The sequence below is a fragment of the Myodes glareolus genome, chromosome 1, assembly GCF_982192425.1.
Source record: "Myodes glareolus chromosome 1, mMyoGla1.1, whole genome shotgun sequence".
NCBI lineage: Eukaryota > Metazoa > Chordata > Mammalia > Rodentia > Cricetidae > Myodes > Myodes glareolus.
In genome coordinates this window covers 67,627,532-67,647,621 of record NC_142026.1, presented here as the reverse complement: position 1 = coordinate 67,647,621, position 20,090 = coordinate 67,627,532, and the positions used below count along the sequence as shown (strand labels likewise).

Genomic DNA, 20,090 nt, shown 5'->3' with positions numbered 1-20,090 from the left:
ACCTAAAAAATTGCCTATCATCTGTCCTAGCACCAAACTCAGGCATGGGATGAGGTGTTGTTCTAGCAAGGAGGGAATGCATTTCTGCACAGGAAGCAACAAGGGAGGCCCTAACATAAACTGGCACAAAGAAAGCATGATCAGACATGACGCTCTGTACTGAGCTCTGACAATCTCTAGAACTGGGGGAAAACCCTGAGGTATGCAAGTCTTAAGGAAGAGGAGGGTAGATGGACCATCAGGGGACCTCAGGGAGCCTTCTAAAATGCTGCAGCTGCTCTGATTCCAGCCTTTGTGATGGTTATTTGGATAATATTGGCAACACTCACCAAGCGATGCTTTAAAAGGCTATGCATTCCTCGCTCAAATACTGAACCAAACATGGCTAGTTTGGAAAAATGCCTTGTGCATCCGGGTGTGGTGGCATAGACCTGTAATCTAAATCAAGCTACTTAGGAGGCTGAGGCAGAAGAATCACATATTCGAGGCTAACTTGATCTATGAAGCGAGTCTGAAACAAGCCTGAGCTACACAGCAAGACACTGTCTCAAAAAGAGAAACTTAGGTCCAAACAAAAACATGTACACATGCCCGGTTCATCGGAGTCATAGGTGGAAATGACCCCCAGCCAATCGGCAGATGACTCAGCCCCGAAGGAGATCCATATAAAGGGGCATGCAGCCATAAGAAGCAAATGGTCCAGAATATGATGGCACAGGGACCAGAAAACAGGAAGTGGAAGAGAAGTCAAACCCAAAGGCTACCCAGTCAAGGCACTGGGATGAAGTGTCCAGGTCATCTGGGTCCAAACACAGAAACAAGTTACTAGTAGCCAGAAACCCTGGGGTAGGGAGCTCATAGCCGTGGTGTCTTCTGGGTAATAAGAATGTTCTCAGGCTGGAGAGATGGTTCACAGGTTAAGAGCACTGGCTGTTCTTCCAGAGGTCCTGAGTTCAATTCCCAGCAACCACATGGTGGTTTACAATCATCTATAATAAGATCTGGTGCCCTTTTCCGGCATGCAGGCAGAACACTGTATATATAAAAAAATAAATAAATCTTAAAAAAAAGAAAGAGAATGCTCTCAAAGCAACTGTGGCTGTGGTCACACTCCTCTGTGAGTGCGTGAAGGCAACTTTTACTTATTTTAGTGACAAGGGTACATGTGTGCCACACGTGGAGGTCAGAGAGCGATGTACAGCAGTCGCCTCTTCCTTCCACCCCGTGGGCCACAGGGGTTAAGTTCACATCAGGCTTGGCGACGAGTGCCTTCCCCGTGACCCCTTGGTGGACTCCTGCCAGCTGAGCTCTGGAATCCATCTGGTATCCCACACCTCTACACTTACACAGCAAATGAATGCGATTTTAAACTTTTTGCTGTTGTTTTTAAGGTGTGACGGGTACCGCGATGGTTCACAGTCGACAGTGCCCGATGCACTTATACAACACCCAGCTCACTTCCCAGCATTCACATCCAGCGCTCACAACTTCCTGTATAATTAGAGTCCCTGTGGACACAACATGCCCTTTTGGCCACCCTGGCACCCACAATCATGAGCATACTTCCACCACAGACACACGTGTACATATAATTAAAGTAAAAATAAATCTTAAAAATTGGGGTAAAGGAGGCAAAAGAATACATATTTTGAACAGCCTTGTATGTGTAAAGAGCTGTGGGAAGGAAGGGCAGGCCACCGCACACACTGATTAACTACCCAGGGAGCTGAGAAGTGACCAAGGACGAGGAAAAAAGACTCAAGCTTCTTCTGACGTTTAAGAAACACTCAGACAGCTGGATCCGCTGGGGTGGGGGAGGGTGTTGAACACTGCACTATTCACATCTGTGGTCATGTAAGCATACCAGCCACCACAAAGATGATGATTATTGTCAATGCTGTACTGAATGGAGCCAGAGCCTTGGCTAGATCAGGAAGGGGCTACTCTACTAAGAGCCACACCCCAGCCCCTCACTGGGGGATTCTAAGCAGATGTTCTACCACAGAGTTACAGCCCCTAGGCCCAGGCAATCTATTCATTTTCTGTCCTCACCTATTCAAAGTTTCCAGTACTCACTGATCTGCCCTGAAGTCACTTAGACGTCACAGTGGGCATGTGTACCTACCAGGCTCATGACCTGGGCTCCAGTTTTTCTTCATCCTCAAATTTCAAATGTAGAAGAAATTCATTTAAGTACATAATAAACATATAAATTAATGACTCACAGAATGTGGCCAGCAAATAGGAAAGAAAGGCCCCATTGCTCATGGTAAAGAAAAAGATGCTTGCTATATCTGATGTACTAGTTCAGTTCTTGTTACCATAATGAAATGCTTGAGGTGGGTTACTTTAGAGAAAAAGGTAGACTGATTTAGCTCAGAACACTGTTGGAGCTATAACACAAAAGAACGTGGTTTTGGAGAGCTGTGCACACTAGGCCAACACTCTACCAATTGAGCTACATCCCTGCCCCCTCTCCCCCAGTCAGGGTCTCAGGTAGCTCCAGCTGGTCTTGAACTCTGGGCTTCCAGGCTTCTCCCCAGTGCAGAGATTGCAGCCACCAAGCCCCGTTTATGTTTCTTTATGTAGCCACAGCACACGCTGCAGGGAGAGGGCTCGTGCCTGGGTCCTGATCTCATCTAATCACCTCTAAACAGCTGGATTAAGCTTCTATCCTCTAATTCCATTATCTTAAGACCCAGGGATGAACCTCTTCCATGCGTTCCTAGGGGTCAGACCCCGGGTTGGCCCAGTCCTGGCTTTGAAGACTTCCGTTCTGGCGACTTCTGTGCCATACTTGTCAACTTTAATTAAAGCCTCAAAAGGGAATCAGAAGGGAAGGAATGGTTTAAAGAGAAGCAGCAAGGGAGGGGGAAGCAATGCGGGCAGAAAGAAAATACTGCACGTAGTCTCTCGTACACAGAACCTCGATTTAAGTATTTGTGAAATGAAGCAGGGAGGTTGGGAAGGAAGGATGGGAGCATGGAAAGGGGAGGGGATTCACTGTCATTTGTTTTGTACACTCTTCAGTTAATTTAAAGTCAATATGGGGCCGGATGGCTCAGCAGTTAAGAGCGCTGGCTGCTCTTTCAGAGGATCCCGGGTTTGATGCATAGCACCCATACGGCAGCTCACAACCACCCGTAACTCCAGTTCCAGGGAATATGATACCCTATTCTAACCTCCGTGAGCACCAGGAATGCACACAGTGCACATACATATACACAGGCAAAACACTCATACTTAAAATAAAAACAAACAAATCTTTTTTAAAAAATTCATTCACCACTGTGTTCACAAAGAAATCAAAGAATTAGGACTGTCAAGATGGCTTGGTAGATGATATTTGCCACAAAAGCCTGATCACTTGACTTTGATCCCTGGATGGGAGGGTGGAAAGCAACAATGGACTCCAGAGTTACACATGAACACACACATGCAAACACAAACACATACATGCTTGCATGCACGCACACGCATGCACACATACACAACCAAAAATAGATCCTTTGCTTTGTGAAAGCTGGAAATTAAACTCAGGGTCTTCCGCACCCTAGGTAGCCAGCACTCTGGCAGCTGAGGCACATCCCCAGGCCCTAGACCACATGCCTTTGGTATGATGTAATGAATGGGCCCTTGGCCTGTGTGTCTGTCTTTCCAAACCCATAAGTCACTCCATCTAGTGAGAAGAAAAACACCAGATATTCCCACTGGGCCCATTCTACAAAATCCCCAAGGGATGGTCCTTAAAGTCACCAGAGTCATCAAATATCCAAGCTGGGTGAATCAAGGACACAACAAGAAAGGATGGGGAATTGGTGACTAAATAAATATATCAAGGAATAAAAAAAAAATACACGAGCCATGCAGTGGTAGAGCACCCCTTTAATCCCAGGACTCGGGAAGTAGAGGCAGGCGGATCTCTGTGAGTTCGAGGACAGTCTGGTCTACAAAAAGTCCCAAGACAGCCAGAACTATACAGAGAAACTCTCAAGAGACAGAGAGAGAGAGAGAGAGAGAGAGAGAGAGAGAGAGAGGCAGGCGAGTGGCAGGTGTGGCTCAGGCCTGTAGCCCCAGAACTTGGGAGGCTGAGCAGGAGGATGGGAGTTCAAGGCCAGCTTGGGTTTACATAAGGAAAGCCTCATTCTGGGAGAAAAAAAAAAAAGGCTGGGACTATGGCTCAGTGATAGAGCTCCTGCCTAGACTCCCGTGAGTGAGGAGCAGGGGGAGAGGGCTGGGAAAAGACTCAGTAGCGTAGTAGTTGCCCAGGATGTTCAGGGCCCTGGGTTTTTATCTTAAACACAGAAAACAGCAAAAGCCAGCCAACAGGTCCCTGAGTCTACAGAAAGAGCCTTGTTGCCAACGGGCTCTAACTGGCTGCTTCCCTGTGCAAGGAGCTGTCCTCAGGGCTCAGGTGCCCGTGCCCCATGGCTTCAGGACTGAAGCCACTGTCCTCTGCTAGCTCATGGTCACACCCAAGGCACAGGTAGGACTGGCTCAGGTCTGTCAACCAGCACTCTTCCTTGATTCCTCACCTCATCTGGCATAAACCCTAGCAACCAGTCCTCCATCCCCCCACCAGCCACACTGGCTCGTTCAGTTTCCCGCCCATTTGATGGGCACGAGTCTGCCTCAGGACCCTTGCACGTGACTGCTCTTGCTTTGATCCTTCCTCCCCTTTCCCAGCTGTCACCAGGCCAGTGGCTCAAATGGACCACATTTAGTTGGAAGCTTTCTTCCTCCCGATCTGCTTTTTTCCAAAGAGCGGCTGACATGCCATAAACATGACGACTGATCTGAGCTCCTGCCTGCTTCCCCTGGGAGGAACTGCTGGACAATATTCTTGTTTGGGGCACTTTGTGTAAACACTGACTGGAGGATGGAGGGCTATACTCAGTGTGACCTGAGAGGGTGCTGAACAAAATGACCAGACCGGGGTATGAGACATTCACGGGAGACTGTCAGCACCATACCCTGCTACTCAGACACGAGGCGCAGGGGACCCAGCAAGGACTTGCCAACTATTAATGGAAAGAAGGTCAAAGGTCACAGAGTGGGTCACACCCAGTGGCTGCTGGGGGATCAGAGACACACACAGTCTGTCTGGGAAGACAATGATACCAGGCTTCAAATCCATCACCAAAGGTGAAGGTGGATCAGCAGAACCAGCCAGAACAATTGAGAGACCCAAGCAACAGGGAACCAGATCAACACAAAGACAGCACGTGTCCAAAGGAGCCTGCTAGGATGGTCACTTCGCAGGTGTCCATTCTTGCTGGCCCTGGACAATCTTCCCATCTGCCATCACTAGGCTGGGGAAATCCCAGCACTCAGAAGGTAGATGCAGAAGCATCAGAAGTTCACGGCACAGAGCAACTTTTGGGTCAGCCCAGATACCTGTGACTCTTAACCTCAAGAACAGAGTCAACCGAAAAATGAAAAGTGTGCAAAAATTCCCACTAGGGGGCAACACCATCAAACAGGGACTCCATGTCTACCACGCATTCAAAAAGATATCCTGCATCACATAGATGGTGGGACCCCAAAGGGCCTGAAGGAGGGCATCTTGTCCATAGGCAACAGGTGGCACAGGGGAAGACTGCCATGCTCATTATACAGGTCTTAGAAGACTATACAGTGAGAGCCAAACATGGACCAGGCAGGTAGATAGATACTCCTGATGCTGATTTCATCTTTTGGAATAAGGGGTAGATATGGACCCTAAAATACATTCCAGAATGTTCTGAACAGCACATGACAAATACGCCCTACAACAGGAGAAGGCATGAATAATCAAAGGGCTAACTAGTTGAGTTTCCATTCACGGCCGGTGGAACGGTAAACCGGGCGTCATCTGGTAGGTAGTTGTTGAGTAAGGGTAACAGAGGCCCCATTCGTACTTACATAAACAGCATAAATGAAAACACATGCTCACGTAGGAACTCAGATACACTCACAGGATTCATGAAAACTCAAAAGTAAAATCAACTCAAACATCTACCACCTGAAGAGAGTGGATCATGTGAAATGCGGGTCTACCTAGATAATGCAACATATTTCACCCACATAAAGGAAGGAAGGTCTGATACGTGTTACAAAGTGGCGAGAAATATCAGACCAGAATGACAGTGAGCAGGGCTAAGTGTTATAGGCCTGTCACCTAGCTACACAGGAGGCTGAGGAAGATCCCAAATTTAAGGCCTGTCTGTGATACAGTGATTTCAAGGCCAGTCTGACTAACTTAACAAGATGCTGTCTCAAAATAAAAAGATTTAAAAGGAAAGTGAAAAGTTGAGAACAAAGCTCACCAGTAGTACACTCATCTACTACAATCCCCCTAGTGAGGGCTGGTAGTGTGGCTCAGTGGTAGAGCCCCTGTCTAGAACCCTCCAGTGAGGGGACAGGGGCAATGTAGAGTACCTGCTTAGCATGCAGAAGGCCCTGGTTTTATTCCCCAGTTAATCAGAAATCATATCATGAGAGTATGTTCATGCTCAACATGTGACATGGGTTAATCTAGAGACAGCAGGTATATGTGCACTCCTCAGGGGTCATCGTGGATGGAGAATGGGGAGGTGAGTAGCTAAGGGGCAAGAGGAAACAAAAATTGTTCTAAAATTTCTCTCATGTTGAAAGGACTCGGCTGATATGGGGACTGTATGCTTGGATGGGTTGGCTGTCAGTATGCAAATTGTATCTCAATTAAACACTGTCACAAAGAGCAACCATGCGGAGTTACTGTGTGACTGCCAGAGCAAATTATTCTGTCTGAATTTACTTTTGTTAAAAACTTCTCCATTACATTTATTCACTTATTTTGTGTTGTAGGGAATTAGGTTTGGAGGTCAGAGGTGAACTTGTGGAAGCCAGTTCTCTCTTTCCATGTGGGTCTTGAAGAGTGGAACTCAGGCTGTGAGTCTCGGCGGCAAGCACATTTACCCGCTGAGCCATCTCTGAATTTATTTTTTCACCTTAAAAAGTAAGAATATAGGGATGGAGAGATGGCCTAGCAGTTAAGAGCATGTACTGATTTCCAATGGACCCAAGCATGCCTTTATCAAAGCACTAGGGAGGTAGAGGCAGGCAAATCTCTGTGAGTTCTAAACCTGCCTGGTCTACAGAGCAGTTTCTAGGTCTGCCAATAGAGAGACCCTGTCTCAAAAAAGCAATCAAAACAAGTAAAATGTAGCAAAAAACAAAAACAAACAAACAAAAAAAGAACCTAAACAAATCAGGGCCTCTCTGTGTAGTCCTGGCTGTCCTGGAACTCGCTCTGTAGACCAGGCTGGCCTTATACTCAGGGAGATCCACCTGTCTCTTCCTCCTGAGTGCTAGAATTAAAAAGTGTGTGTCACCACATCTCAACCCCCCCCCCCCCGCCTGCTCCACACACACTCAATTTTTTTTTTCATAAATAAGGAGGACAACAATTGAATAAGACACCCAAGGCTGCCGTCTGGCCTCCATAAGAGTTCAAGACCAGAATGCCCAATTTAAATCCCAGCCCTGCCATTTCTGATTATACCGCAGGGCAGCTCCTGTCATCCTCCCCGCCTCAGGGCCTTTGCTATTACTGTTCTGAGTGCACAACTGCCTTCCTGTTTGAATACACAGGGCATGCTTCCTCTTTTCCTCCAACGTCAGCTTCCCAGTTTCCATTCCCATGAGACACGAAAAACACACACACAAATAAACTTCTACATCAACATTCCCGACATCATTATTCCTGAAAACCCAACACAGAAGCAACCAGAAATAATCTCCTTCATTAAGAAATGGAAAATCCACACAATCCATCCATGGAATACTATTCAGCCATGAAATGATTTGTGGCACAACAAGGTTGAACCCTGACCACCCGACACTGCACAAAAGACTGCCCATCACATCATGTTACTCATCTGAAGTACCCAGAGGAGGCAAAGCCACAGAGAGAGAAAGAGAATGCAGAGGCATGGCTGCAGGGAAGGGGAGGGTGGAGTGGGGATAGCAGAAGGAGCAAGCACTGGGTGGGTCTAGGGTTTCCCTCCAGAGTAATGAGAGGGTTCTGGAACTAGAGAACAGGATGTTTGTGGAAGTTCATGAGAGGGAAGCCACGTAACTGCATATTTTACACACACAACATTTTACGGTAAGTGGATTACGTCTCAGTAAAGCTTTCAGCAATGGGGTTGGCCTTTTGAGACGGGGTTTCACTTCGTTGCCCTGGCTGGCCACAACTTTTTATATAGATTAGGCTAGCCTCAAACTTATGGATGATCTTCTCGCCTCTGTCTCCAGAGTGATGAGGGAATTGCAGGCATGAAATAAAAGTACTTAAAAAAAATTTAGCTGGGCAGTGGCGGCACATGCCTTTAATCCCAGCTCTTGGCAGAGGATCTCTGTGAGTTCGAGGCCAGCATGGTCTGCAGATCAAGTTCCAGGACAGTCAGGACTTTTACACAGAGAAACCCTGCCTCAAATAACAACAACAATAATAATTTAAAAAGTGAAAATGGAAAGCTAGGAGTGGTGGTTAAGATCTGTTATCTTGGGCAAATCTGGGCTCAGAATGAAACAATACTTCAAAAATCAAAATAAACTACATATCATTTTAAGCTAAGGAGCTGAGGATGAAGCTCACTTGGGAGAATGCTTGCCTGGATGCACAAAGCTCCAGGTTCCGTCCCATGAATGGCATCAACTAGGCATGATGGAACAGGCCCATAATTCCAGCACATAGGGGGATGAGTTCAAAGCTAACCTTGGCTACATGAAATATTGCTGCAAAAACAAAGTAAAATTTTACAGGGAAAGGAATGAGATATATGGACCATGGTTACCCCAACTCTTCGTGCCAGCCCCAGTCTCTAGGTTGCACACGCCCTCAGCTCACATCCTCCATCACACACCACACCCCACCCCATCACTGGAGACACAGAGGCACACCAACTCCTGGCTACACTCCTGAAGTGGACTTCTTGGACTGCCTTTCTTCCTAACAAGCGAGCCAACTGACCCACATAGGTCTCTCAGCCCCAACCTCACTCCCAAAGCCTAAAACAAGCCCAACCAGAAGCCATAAGAGGCGGATGAGGTAGGGGGTGGGGGTGGGGCTGCCTCTGCAGAATTCAGCAAACACACCAAAGAAGATAGGTCAATAAAAAAAAATAGTCTTGGGCCAAGGAGATAGCTGAGGGAACAAAAGTGCTTGGGAGCAAACCTGGTGACCTAGGTTCTAGTCCATCATATCATTTAAAAGGTATATATTGGGCTGGAGAGATGGCTCAGTGGTTAAGAGCACTGGCTGCTCTTGCAGAGGACCAAGGTGCAATTCCCAGCACCCATATGGTAGCTCACAACCACCTGTAACTCCAGTTCCGCCCTCTTTTGACCTTCACAGGCACCAGCACACGTGTGACAAACAGATATACATGCAGGCAAAACATTCATATGCAAAAAAATTAAAAATATTTAAAAGGCACATATCTGTAACCCAAGGGACTCCTAAGATGAGAAAGAGAGACAGACTTGACAAAAAGTTCCCAGCAAGCAAGCCTGGAGTTGTTCCCAACACAGAAACCAAGCCTCAGCGAGGTGGAAGGAGAAAACCAACTCCTGAACTGTGCTCTGACCTCCACAGTTGCTCCAGGGTACAAACACACACAAAATAAATAAAAATACAATTGACATTTTTAATTAAATTAAAATTTAAAAAGGTGAAAGTTCAAGGTCTCTCTGAACTACAGAATGAGTCAAATCTAGTCAATAATCTAATGAGACATTATATTAAAATAAAAAGAATTTTTTCAAAATTTTGGCTGTAGTGATAATGATACAGTTTGGTGGTAGGTAAGTCTAGAATCCCCCAGTGAGGGGCTGGAGTATGGCTCAGTGGTAGAGCCCCTGTCTAGAATCCCCCAGTGAGGGCTGGGGCCTGGCTCGGTGGTAGAGCCCCTGCCTAGAGTTCTCCAGTGAGGGGCTGGGGTGTGGCTCAATGATATAGCCCCTCCCTAGACTCCCCCAGTGAGGGGCTGGGGTGTGGCTCAGTGGTAGAGCCCCTGCCTAGAATCCCCCAGTGAAGGGCTGGGGTGTGGCTCAGTGGTAGAGCCCCTGCCTAGAATCCCCCAGTGAAGGGCTGGGGCCTGGCTCGGTGGTAGAGCCCCTGCCTAGAATCCCCCAGTGAGGGCTGGGGCCTGGCTCAGTGGTAGAGCCCCTGCCTAGAATCCCCCAGTGAGGGCTGGGGCCTGGCTCGGTGGTAGAGCCCCTGCCTAGAGTTCTCCAGTGAGGGGCTGGGGCCTGGCTCAGTGGTAGAGCCCCTGCCTAGAATCCCCCAGTGAGGGCTGGGACGTGGCTCAGTGGTAGAGCACATGTGAAGCATACATGAGAGCATGAGAGCATGAAGGCTTTCATGTTCACTTCAGGAGTTGGGAGGGGAACAGAGGGAAACATAAAGCAGAGAAAGCTCCATACTGCAATTGTTTTGTGAAGAAATTTCTAAAAACAGAAAACCAAAACAAGAAGACATCATGTACAGACCTACATTCTTGCTTTCAAGTAATAGTCACTGACTGCACAGCTCCAAGGGCTCTAGAGGCTGTAGTGATTCACACCTCCCAGCCCCGCCTCTCCACACAACACCCCATGGGCAATCCCATTTCTGAATCCAAAAACAACTGTCTCCCAGACTAATCATGGTGGTGCACACCTTTAATCACAGCACTTGGGAGGCAGAAGCAGGTGGATCTCTGTGAGTTTGAGGCCAGCCTGGTCTACAGAGCAAGCTCTAGGACAGATAGAACTACATGGATAGATGGGGGTGGTGGTGTCTTGTGGGTGTTGTGTAGCAGTTTTCTCTGAGACTAAAACATTCCATCCTGCATGAACGTATGAAGCCCCTTGAGCAGACAGGTAGACAGCTCACAAACCGCTTCAGGAAGTCTCTGAAACTGAAACAGAGTCACTGTCCCATCCTGTCACAGTAAGCGACAAGCTGAGACAAGCTGAGAAACCCCCCCTCAGGAAGAAGGAAGCCGAGTTGCCAAGAAGGCTCTCAGGGGAGAAAAGTTGTAAAGAAGAATTCCAGAGCAGACCAGCTGCCTGGAAGAGATGTAGGCCAACTGAGGTACTCGGAAAGGACACGCTCCACCTGTTGAGCTGTCTGCAGGTTGTGCAGTGTGCTCCAGGTTCCAAGCATTGTGAGCTGTCACCCATGCTGAGTGGGCTTTGGTGATACTCAATGGTTCATCAAATTGGACTTTGGTGGTATCCATACTTTGTTCTGTAATGGGATCCCTCTGTGGGGTGAGGAGACGTGTGTGTTACTTCCTCCTAGGAAAAATTTTGTCACACAACAATGGACATCAAAAAAACAAAACAAAACAAAACCAAAAACAAACCAGTGACTGGAGAGATGGCTCAGCAGTTAAGCGCACAAGTTGCTCATCCAAGGAAATAGATTTCCTATGCCCACATCCGGATGTCCACAACCACCTGCAACTCCTGTTCCAGGGTAATCCTCCAGCCTCCTAGGGACCTGAACTCATATGCACATACCCACACTCAAACGTATGATTAAAAAACAAAAGCTGGGCATGGTGGCATACCTTTCATTCCAGCACTTTGGAGGCAGAAGCAGACAGATCTCTGTGAGTTTGAGGCCAGTCAGGGCTACATAGTGAGTTTCAGGATAGCCAGAGCTTCATCTTAACATTCTGTCTCAAAAATAAACAAACAAATATTAAAAAGAGAAAAAATCAGTAGCTTCCTTCAATCCACAAATATTTAGTGGACACTCACTGTGTCCCAGTCCTTGGGAGACTCCCTCAGAGCTTAAATTGTTGTTAAAAGAAAAATCAGCAGAATAAAATAGCAAACAAATTAATACAACTCATCAAGCAGGTGAAGGGCTAAGCACAACTGGCTAGGATGAGAGTGGAGGGGGCATACAACTTTAAGTTATTTATTACTATTTATTTTTCCTCTTTTCCCCCTCCCCTTTCTTTAGATGTTTCAATATGCAACCCCATCTGGTTTGAACTCACTGTATAGACCAGGCTGGAATTGAACTCACAGAGATTCACCTGCTTCTGCCTCCTGAGTGCTGAGATTAAAGGCTTCACCATCAGGTTTGCCTGTTATTTATTACTATATATGTGCAAGATGTGTGAATGTGTGTGTGTTGGGGGGGTTAGTCATCCACATGTGTAAGTACATATATGAAGGTCAGAAAACAGCTTTGTAGAGTTGGGGTTTGGGGTCCAACTCAGAGCACCAGGCTGATGTATCACAAGTGCCTTTACCCTTTGAATCCCTGCGCGGTGGTTATAGAGAACAGACTTCTCTCAGCAATGTTGACCTTGAAGCAGAGACCTGGGAACTAGGTGGGAGAAAGTGTCCCAGGCTGAGGGAGTAGCAGTGCAAAGACCCTGAGGCAGAAATGGTCAGAAGGGCTCTGGGAACAAGTAGGCCATTGTAACCGGGGCTAGAGGACACTGGAAATGAAGTCAGCCCAGCAGTGTGGGCTGGGGAGTAGGCAGAGCCCGTCCTGGGAACAGTGGGCTGAGTTCGGTGTTTTGACCTTCAGGGCTGCCCCAGTGCCCCCTGCAAGCTTCTAGGACTGCAATTCCGACCATGGGGCACTGAGATGGCATTATCAACAGGGCCGCAAGCTGCTTCTGCGCCCAGTGTTCTCATATTTCTGCTTCCTTTCTCTGCTTGGCAAACTGCAGGCTCTCACCCCTGAGGGCTGCTAAAATGAAGGTGGTGGGCTTTGGTTATCAGCTAAACAAATGAAGAGAAAATGGAAAAAAATTGTATGTGTGTCTGTGCGTGTGCACATGCATGTATCCATGCATGTACCCCTCTGTCCTGGGTCAGAGGCAGGCAGATCTCTAAGCTCAAAGCCAGCCTGGTTTATAGAACTAGTTCTAAGTCAGCCAAGACTACACAGAAAAAAACTTGTCTCAAAAACAAAAACCAAACAAATAAAAAACAAGATAAAACAAATTATATATCATTTCATCATTTGTTGCTTTGAAACAAGGTCTCATGTTACCCAGGCTGGCCAAAAACTCACTATGTAACCAAGCATGACCTCGAATTCCTCATTCTCCTGACTCCATCTCCCAAGTGCCAGAATTACAGCCGTGAGTACCACTGTGCACTGCTGGGAATCAAACCCAGGACTTCCTGGATGCAAGGCAAGCACTGTCCCCATAATGTCACATTCCCAGCCTCTATTCCATGACTCAGGCTAGCGGGTCCAGCCCTATTTATCAGCCACCATGGCCACCAACAAGGTACCAGGCTGGACAATTTAACCATTTTTCTTGTTTCGTGTTTTTAGCACAGTGGTATCACTATGTAGCCCAGGTTGGTCTGGAACTCATAATCTACCTGCCTCAGCCTCCTAAGGGCTAGGATCCTAGGACTGAGCCACCACACCCATCTTTTCAGGCCACCCCTGAACTGGGTACCTTTCCAGCTTACAGCAGAGGATGCGGAGCCCTTAAGCGCCCCACCCTCACCCCAGTAATAGCAGCTCTCCAAGTACCTGCCAACTGGCAATGCATGCCTGCTGCCTAAACAGAGGCTTACAGATTTGACATCGTGAGGCCCAGAGAGGGTAAGCTGGTGACTCCAGGTCACACAGGATGTGCAAAAGGGAAGAGGTTTCAGGCGTATAATAGCCCCGCCTATTTAGACCCTTGATCCTGGAGCTAGTCCAGCTTTGCGCCTTTGGGCCTTTCTTCTGATGTTTCTAACTCTCCCCTGTATTCCCAACACACTTCCTTTCATCTCCCAAGCTCCTGTTCCATCAACATTCAGGCTCACGTGGGCAAAGGTGCTTGCCACAAAGCCTGATGACCTAAGTTCCATCCCCGACACGTGCACCTGGTATGCGTGCCAAACAAAATAATTATTAAATACATGCCTACAGATATTTTTATAGTCAACGTTCATATGTTGATCAGGTAAGCAATGGAGCACCTGTAGCTACATGTCCTGGGTCCAGCCTAGAAGCTGAGGGGACAGTCAGCCTGGCAGCATACAACAAAGACGCCTGCTCATTTAGAATTTACACTCACCAGCCTAGCAGGTTGACTTTTGAGACAGGTCCCACCACACAGCCCTGGCTGTCCTTGAACTCCTTGAGCTCTGCCTGCTTCTGTTTCCCTTTATTAATCTGTGTATGTGTGTGGGTGCCTATGTCACAGAGTGCAGCAGATGTGGAGTTAGAGGTCAGCTCGCCGGAGTCGGCTCTTGTTCCGCGGATCAGGCTTGGTGGCCAACATCCTCATCCACTGAGCCATCTCACTGGCCCTCTACTGATTTGTTTTTGTTTTGTTTGTATATTTGTTGGGGAATTCACTACTAAACTGGCTGGCCTTGAACTCACAAATATCTGCCTGCCTTTGTCTTGAGGATGCTGAGATTAAAGGTGTACACCACTACATTTGGCTGTTTGTTTGCTTTCAAAAAGATTTATTTTAAGTTCAACTGATGTGTTCATGTGTCTGGGGGCAGGAGGTATGTGCATATTAGTGTGGGTTCTGGAAAAAACCAAAGGTGCCAGGTACACGAGCACGAGGCACAGGCACTTGTGAGCCACCCCACACTAACCACTATGCAATCTCTTCAGGCCCCTTCTATTTGGTTTCTGAAACAGGGGCCTCATGCCTCTACTTCCTAAATGCTGGGATTCTAGGAATTTTCCACCATACTTGGATGAGCACTTACATTTTTTTAAAACAGGTTGAGAGAGGACAGAAAACAACACTATAAAATATTATATTACATAATGACATATATCTAATTTACACATATTTATCAACTGACTAAAATGCAATATTATGATTTCTATCTGTAAATGCAAAATTACATGTGAAACACTACACCAAATTATTTATTTATTTTGGTTTACTGAGATAGGGTTTTTTTTTTTGTGTATGTGTGTGTGTGTGTGTGTGTGTGTATCTTTGGCTGTCCTGGAACTCACTCTATAGAGCAGGCTGGCCTCAAACTCAGGGATCCACCTGTCTCTGCCTCCTGAGTGCTGGGATTAAAGGCATGTACCATCACCCAGCGAAACTAAGTTTTATATTGGTTGATAATCGGGGCAGAGACTGAGGCAGGAGGACAGCTGTGAACCTGAGGCCAACCTGAACTGCACAGTGGACTCCAGACTAGACTATGGGTATAAATAAAGTGGTAAGTTAATCCTTGGTTGAGGAAGGAAGGAGGAAGATGGGGAGGCTGGGGATGAACAGAGGCCCTGGGGTAGGACTTGGTCTGTTTGGAGGAAGGAGTCCAGAGGGGCTAAAAGGAATGAGAGACTGAGGAAGACAGAGGAAAGCCGGGAGCCGACCAGTGTACTGAATAAAGACAATACCCAGGCCTCGTACCAGTAATCCCCAGGGTAGAGCCTCTGACAGCTGACATGATGACCTCATGGGAAATGGTCTGTTTCCTTATTCTGGATTTTGTGAGCTTCTGGAAGTAAGGGCGTGAGGTCCAAACTAAGCCTGTTCAGGAGATTAACAGACAACCTAGCAGAGTCAGTCAAGTGGTACCCACTAGGGAGAATATGGGGGTCATAGAGGGTGAGAAGTAAAAACCCCCACCTTGGCTGTTCCTCCAGGATTCTTCCATTTGAAAATCCTTTACAGGCCTGACGCTTGCTTCCCGCCAAACTATGTGGCTCACGTGATTTGCCCATGGCACTTGGTATGCAAAGGGCAAGGCCCGGTCCAGCCCAGCAAGGAGCGTCCTTTTCCCCCTCAGTATCACAAGCCAGCCTCAAGCTCTGAGCCACACTACAGGTTCATCAGACCTGTCACTGCTCATTCCGGATCTGGCCAGGCCTAGAGAATCAAGAAGTAAACACGGCAAGACCTGAACACACCAAGAGGAGTTTGCAACACACGACCAGAGATACAAAGAGGAAGGCGACTTTCAGCCTCAAGCAAGCACACCAGCCTTCAGAAGTTCCCAAGGTCACCTGGCACAGTGGCCCACAACTGTGGTCCCAGCCCTGCAGCGGTGCAAAGCAGAAAGGTCAAAAGTTCAAGCCTCCTCAGTTGCAGAGTTCCAGGTCCGCCCGGGTTACACAGTGGAATCTTGTTATCCCTACCCCCACCCCCACCTCCATTCCACCCCAGTAAAAATCCCCACAGACAAGAACTCAAAGCTCGTAGCTGTGGCTCAGTTGCTACAGCGCTTGCCGGGTCCAGGGTTCCATCTCCAGCATCATATAAACTGGGTGTGGCAGCAGATGGCTAGAATCCCAGCTCTTGGAAAGGCAAGTAGAAACAGTCAGGAGTGTCGGAAATTCAGCTACATAAAGTTAGAAAGCCAGCCCAGACGGCATGAGTCCCTGTCTCAGAAACAAATGGGCCAGGGAGAGGGCTGGGTGAGCAGTCAAGCCTGAAACCCCACAATGGATCCCTGTGACCCACACGGTGGAAGGAAAGCATTGACTCCTGCAAGCTGTCCTCTGACCTCCTCATGGCTTTAGAACATGCGCACATGTACACACACATGCACACGCACACTTGCACAAAAGAAATAAAATGTAAGACAACTTTAAATACAACAAGACCCAAACAAAGTCTTTCTGGTGACACATGTCTCTCAAAAGGTAGTTTTTCAGATTCTCCCACAGCATCCCCAACGGTGGGCTCTGGGGTCACCCAGCAATCAGACTCGAATATTTTCAGCCAGATGTACAAATATTCACATGGAGCTCAGGGAAAGTGTACACACATATCCTGCCTCCAGGGCAGGTCCTGAGGCCAGTGAGTCACTTGAGTGACTTGCCACCATCATTCTTGAGCTACTGGAGCTGGGATGTGGGCTGTGGTCCCTGCTGTTAGAAAAGGTCTTTGTTCATTGCCCAGTGTGCTGTGCAAGCCAATGGTTCTGAGTTGGACAGACGGGTCTGTTTCTTTCTCTCCCTCCCTTTGTAGCCAAGGCTGGCTTAGAACTCCTGATGATCCTCCTGCCCCTGTGTCCTCAGTGATGGGAACACTGGCACAATCTGCAGCATTTGGCTACAATTCCACAATTCTCTCTTGCTTCGTCTTCTGTAATACCCACCAAGCCCTTCCTCTTTTCTAAGATTACAGTTGAGACTCAAGAACCAACCAGCCAGGCACAGTCTGCTGTGGGCCAGTGTGTCCAAATCAGCCCGGCACCAACTGGCTACTCAATAGCTCTGGTTGTGTGTGCAAGGGACAAGAATGGCGAAGCCCTCTTGGAATGCAATTTGGCAAGCCTCTGCCTCAGCTATGCCTCTCCCAGGAAACATTCTTGCATACGAGATCTGAGGTGCAAGGATAGAAAGGAAATGTCAGGTCAGGTCACTCCCAGACTCTAACAATTCCCTACCACCAACCCCAGGCTCCCAGCTCACTCAGAATCAAAGTCAAGTTCTGGCCAAAAACACAGAATGGAAACTCCAGAGCAACAAAGACGCCCACTCATCAGCCCAACACAGAATAATGTGTACCACAAGACACCAAAAGGGCTAGAAGCAGAGCCCGTCATTAAGTCCTTGCCTTAATTCAGGGAATGGGGATGTGACTCAGCAGTAGAGCTCCTGCTTAGCACCCCCAGTGAGGGCTGGGGTGTGACTCAGTGGTAGAGTTACTCTCTAGAATCCCCCAGTGAGGGGCTGGGGGTGTGGCTCAGTGGTAGATCCCCCACCTAGAAGCCCCCAGTGGGGGGCTGGGGGTGTGACTCAGTGGTAGAGCCCCTGCCTAGAATCCCCCAGTTGAGGGGCTGTGGGTACTGTTCAGTTACCTAGCATACTAGAAACCCTAAGTCCGATCCTTAGCCGAAACAAAATATTTGAGGCAGGGCATGGGGTGAGTGGAAGGGTGTGCAATGAACACAGGAGATATTAGAAAGAGAAATAGCAAGATAGAATATTTAAATCCAACCATATAAAAATTAGAGCAAACATAGCCTGACATGGTATTCATGCCTGCTCCATGCTGGGGAGAAAGAGACAGGAGAATCACTTGAGCCAGGCAGGGATTTCTGGACTACAAACAGCACCTTATCTCAAAAAATAAAAATAAACAGGGTAGTGGTTGCATGCAGCTTTAATCCCAGCATTCAGGAGGCACAGGCTGAGACTGAGAGTTCTTAGACTGGGTTAACTGAGGGAGGAAGACCCACCTTTAATGTGGGGAGCACAGTACCCTGGGCTGGGGTCCTGAACTGAATAGAAAGGAGAAGCGAGGCACAGCATTTGGTCTCTGCTTTCTGACTGTGTGGACGACGTGACTGGCCACCTCACACTCTCACGGCCATGCCTCCTCCACCCTGTTGGGCTTCACGCTCTATCTGTGAGCAAAAATAATGAAGGAAAGAAGGGAGGAAGAAAGAGGTCAGTGAGAGAAAGGAAGTCTGTCTGTCTGAGACTTGCCCACAGTGGATGAGAGCCTATTTGCTACCGGATCTCCAAGGAGTTCGTCAGCACATGATAAGTTTCAGGCCCTTGCACTACGGCCCAAACTTGTCTACTTCATGGGAGGTACAGTCTCAAGTCAAAAAACCTTGATGACAAGAACAGCTGGGAGAAACAGCAACTGGCAGAGAGACCTTATGTCATCGGAACTAAATTCCACAGCCATCCCCCCAGGGGTGGTGTGGACCGACAGTCGCTGGAAAACTGGATTCTTCAGCCCTACCCCAACTCCCTGGGCAAGCGCCCCTGAATCGCCTCGACTGTCCTTGATGTCAACACACAGGAGGCTGGGATGAATTCTGAAATATCTACAGCACTCGTTACTGTGAAGAACACAGAGCTTTGGTGACCCAGGATGTCATCCTTCTGACCATCAAGAAGATAGTAGGGCTCTCTAGCTGGTGGAGAAACTGAAGCTGGGAGGGGAGAGAGCTTCTTGCTCTGGGCACAGCAGTTTGTCACCAGCCCTGAGAAGAAGGAGATGCTCTCACACTTACCTAGAGACCCAGGAAGCTGGTGACCATGGTTAAATTAACAAAGGCATTAAGGGAAAGAAGGCCAGGCGAGACAACAGCCGTGGCTCAGGGGCAACTAGGAGATAAGGGAAGGAGTAAGCTATTTTGCAAAGTGGCTTTGGGCTTTTTGGCCTTGGATCCTAGAACCAGGAGGTCTCAAGTGAATAAAAACCAGGCAAAGGTGTGTGTGTGTGTGTGTGTGTGTGTGTGTGTGTGTGTGTGTGTTATTGTTGTTGTTTTGATAATGATAACAATAGTGACATTGCTACCCAGCAAGGCAGCAAGTATCTCCTTGCCTCAATTTCTTCCTCCGTGAAATACGGTCCTCTTGAGCCAAACTCCTAAACTCAGCTGTGGGTAATAGCACGATACTGGAAAGGGTCTATCCCAGAGCATAGACAGACCATGGAGAGCCAACTCAGGTTGTCATAATCTAGAAACTAGATCCTAGATAAAGCCCTTAGACAGGACAGGGCTGGAGCTCAGTTGGTAGATGCTTATTTAGCATGCAAAAAGACCTGGGTTCAAATCCCTGCACAGAATCAAGATGGGCACGGTGGTATACTGGGGAGTGGGAGGTTTAGGAATTCAAGGTTATCTTTGGCTGTAATGTGAGTTCAAGAGCTAGGCTGCATGCATGAGCCCGGCTCAAAAATAAGTCCTCAAATCCACTGAAAGGAGCCCCGAATCCTGAATCCAAATTGGACAAGGATTGGTACATGACTTTAATCCCAGCACTGAGGACACAGAGGCACCACTGTGAATCTGGGGTTAGCCTGGGCTACACAGTGAGTGTCAGATAAGCTACAGCTACACAGTGAGATGTTGTCTCCAAAGGGAAAAAAAAAAGGAGGGTATACGTTAGAGGTATGTTTTTCTAGGGAAAGGTCTATAGCCTCTAGGAAACCCTTAAGGGTTCCCAGAATCAGCATGTGCTTAAAGAAGGCACAAAGGAAGAAAGGCCCCCGGCCCAGGCCTTCACCACTAGGGTGGCCTCAGTCCCCTCACTCTTGGTCCCCAGGGGCCTCAGCAGTCAAATAAACACCCTGTGAGAAAAGCTGCACTCCTAAACTCGACCCCACACTCTCCCACCTTTCAGAACATTCCATCACCCTTCC

At 47.8% G+C, this 20,090-nt stretch overlaps 1 protein-coding gene across 5 annotated transcripts in view; it reads right to left on the bottom strand.

Annotated features, from left to right (window-relative positions):
* The window catches only part of Bicra (BRD4 interacting chromatin remodeling complex associated protein), a 69,157-nt gene that overhangs the window by 33,978 nt on the left and 15,089 nt on the right, over positions 1–20,090 (bottom strand). The window contains exon 1 of one of the 5 annotated variants that reach the window (XM_087908856.1): positions 18,166–18,308. The exons of the other annotated variants lie outside the window; for them this stretch is intronic. The gene's annotated coding sequence lies outside the window, so the exon portion shown is untranslated. Of the gene's footprint in view, positions 1–18,165; positions 18,309–20,090 lie in introns of those variants that run through there. 5 annotated transcript variants of the gene reach the window in all.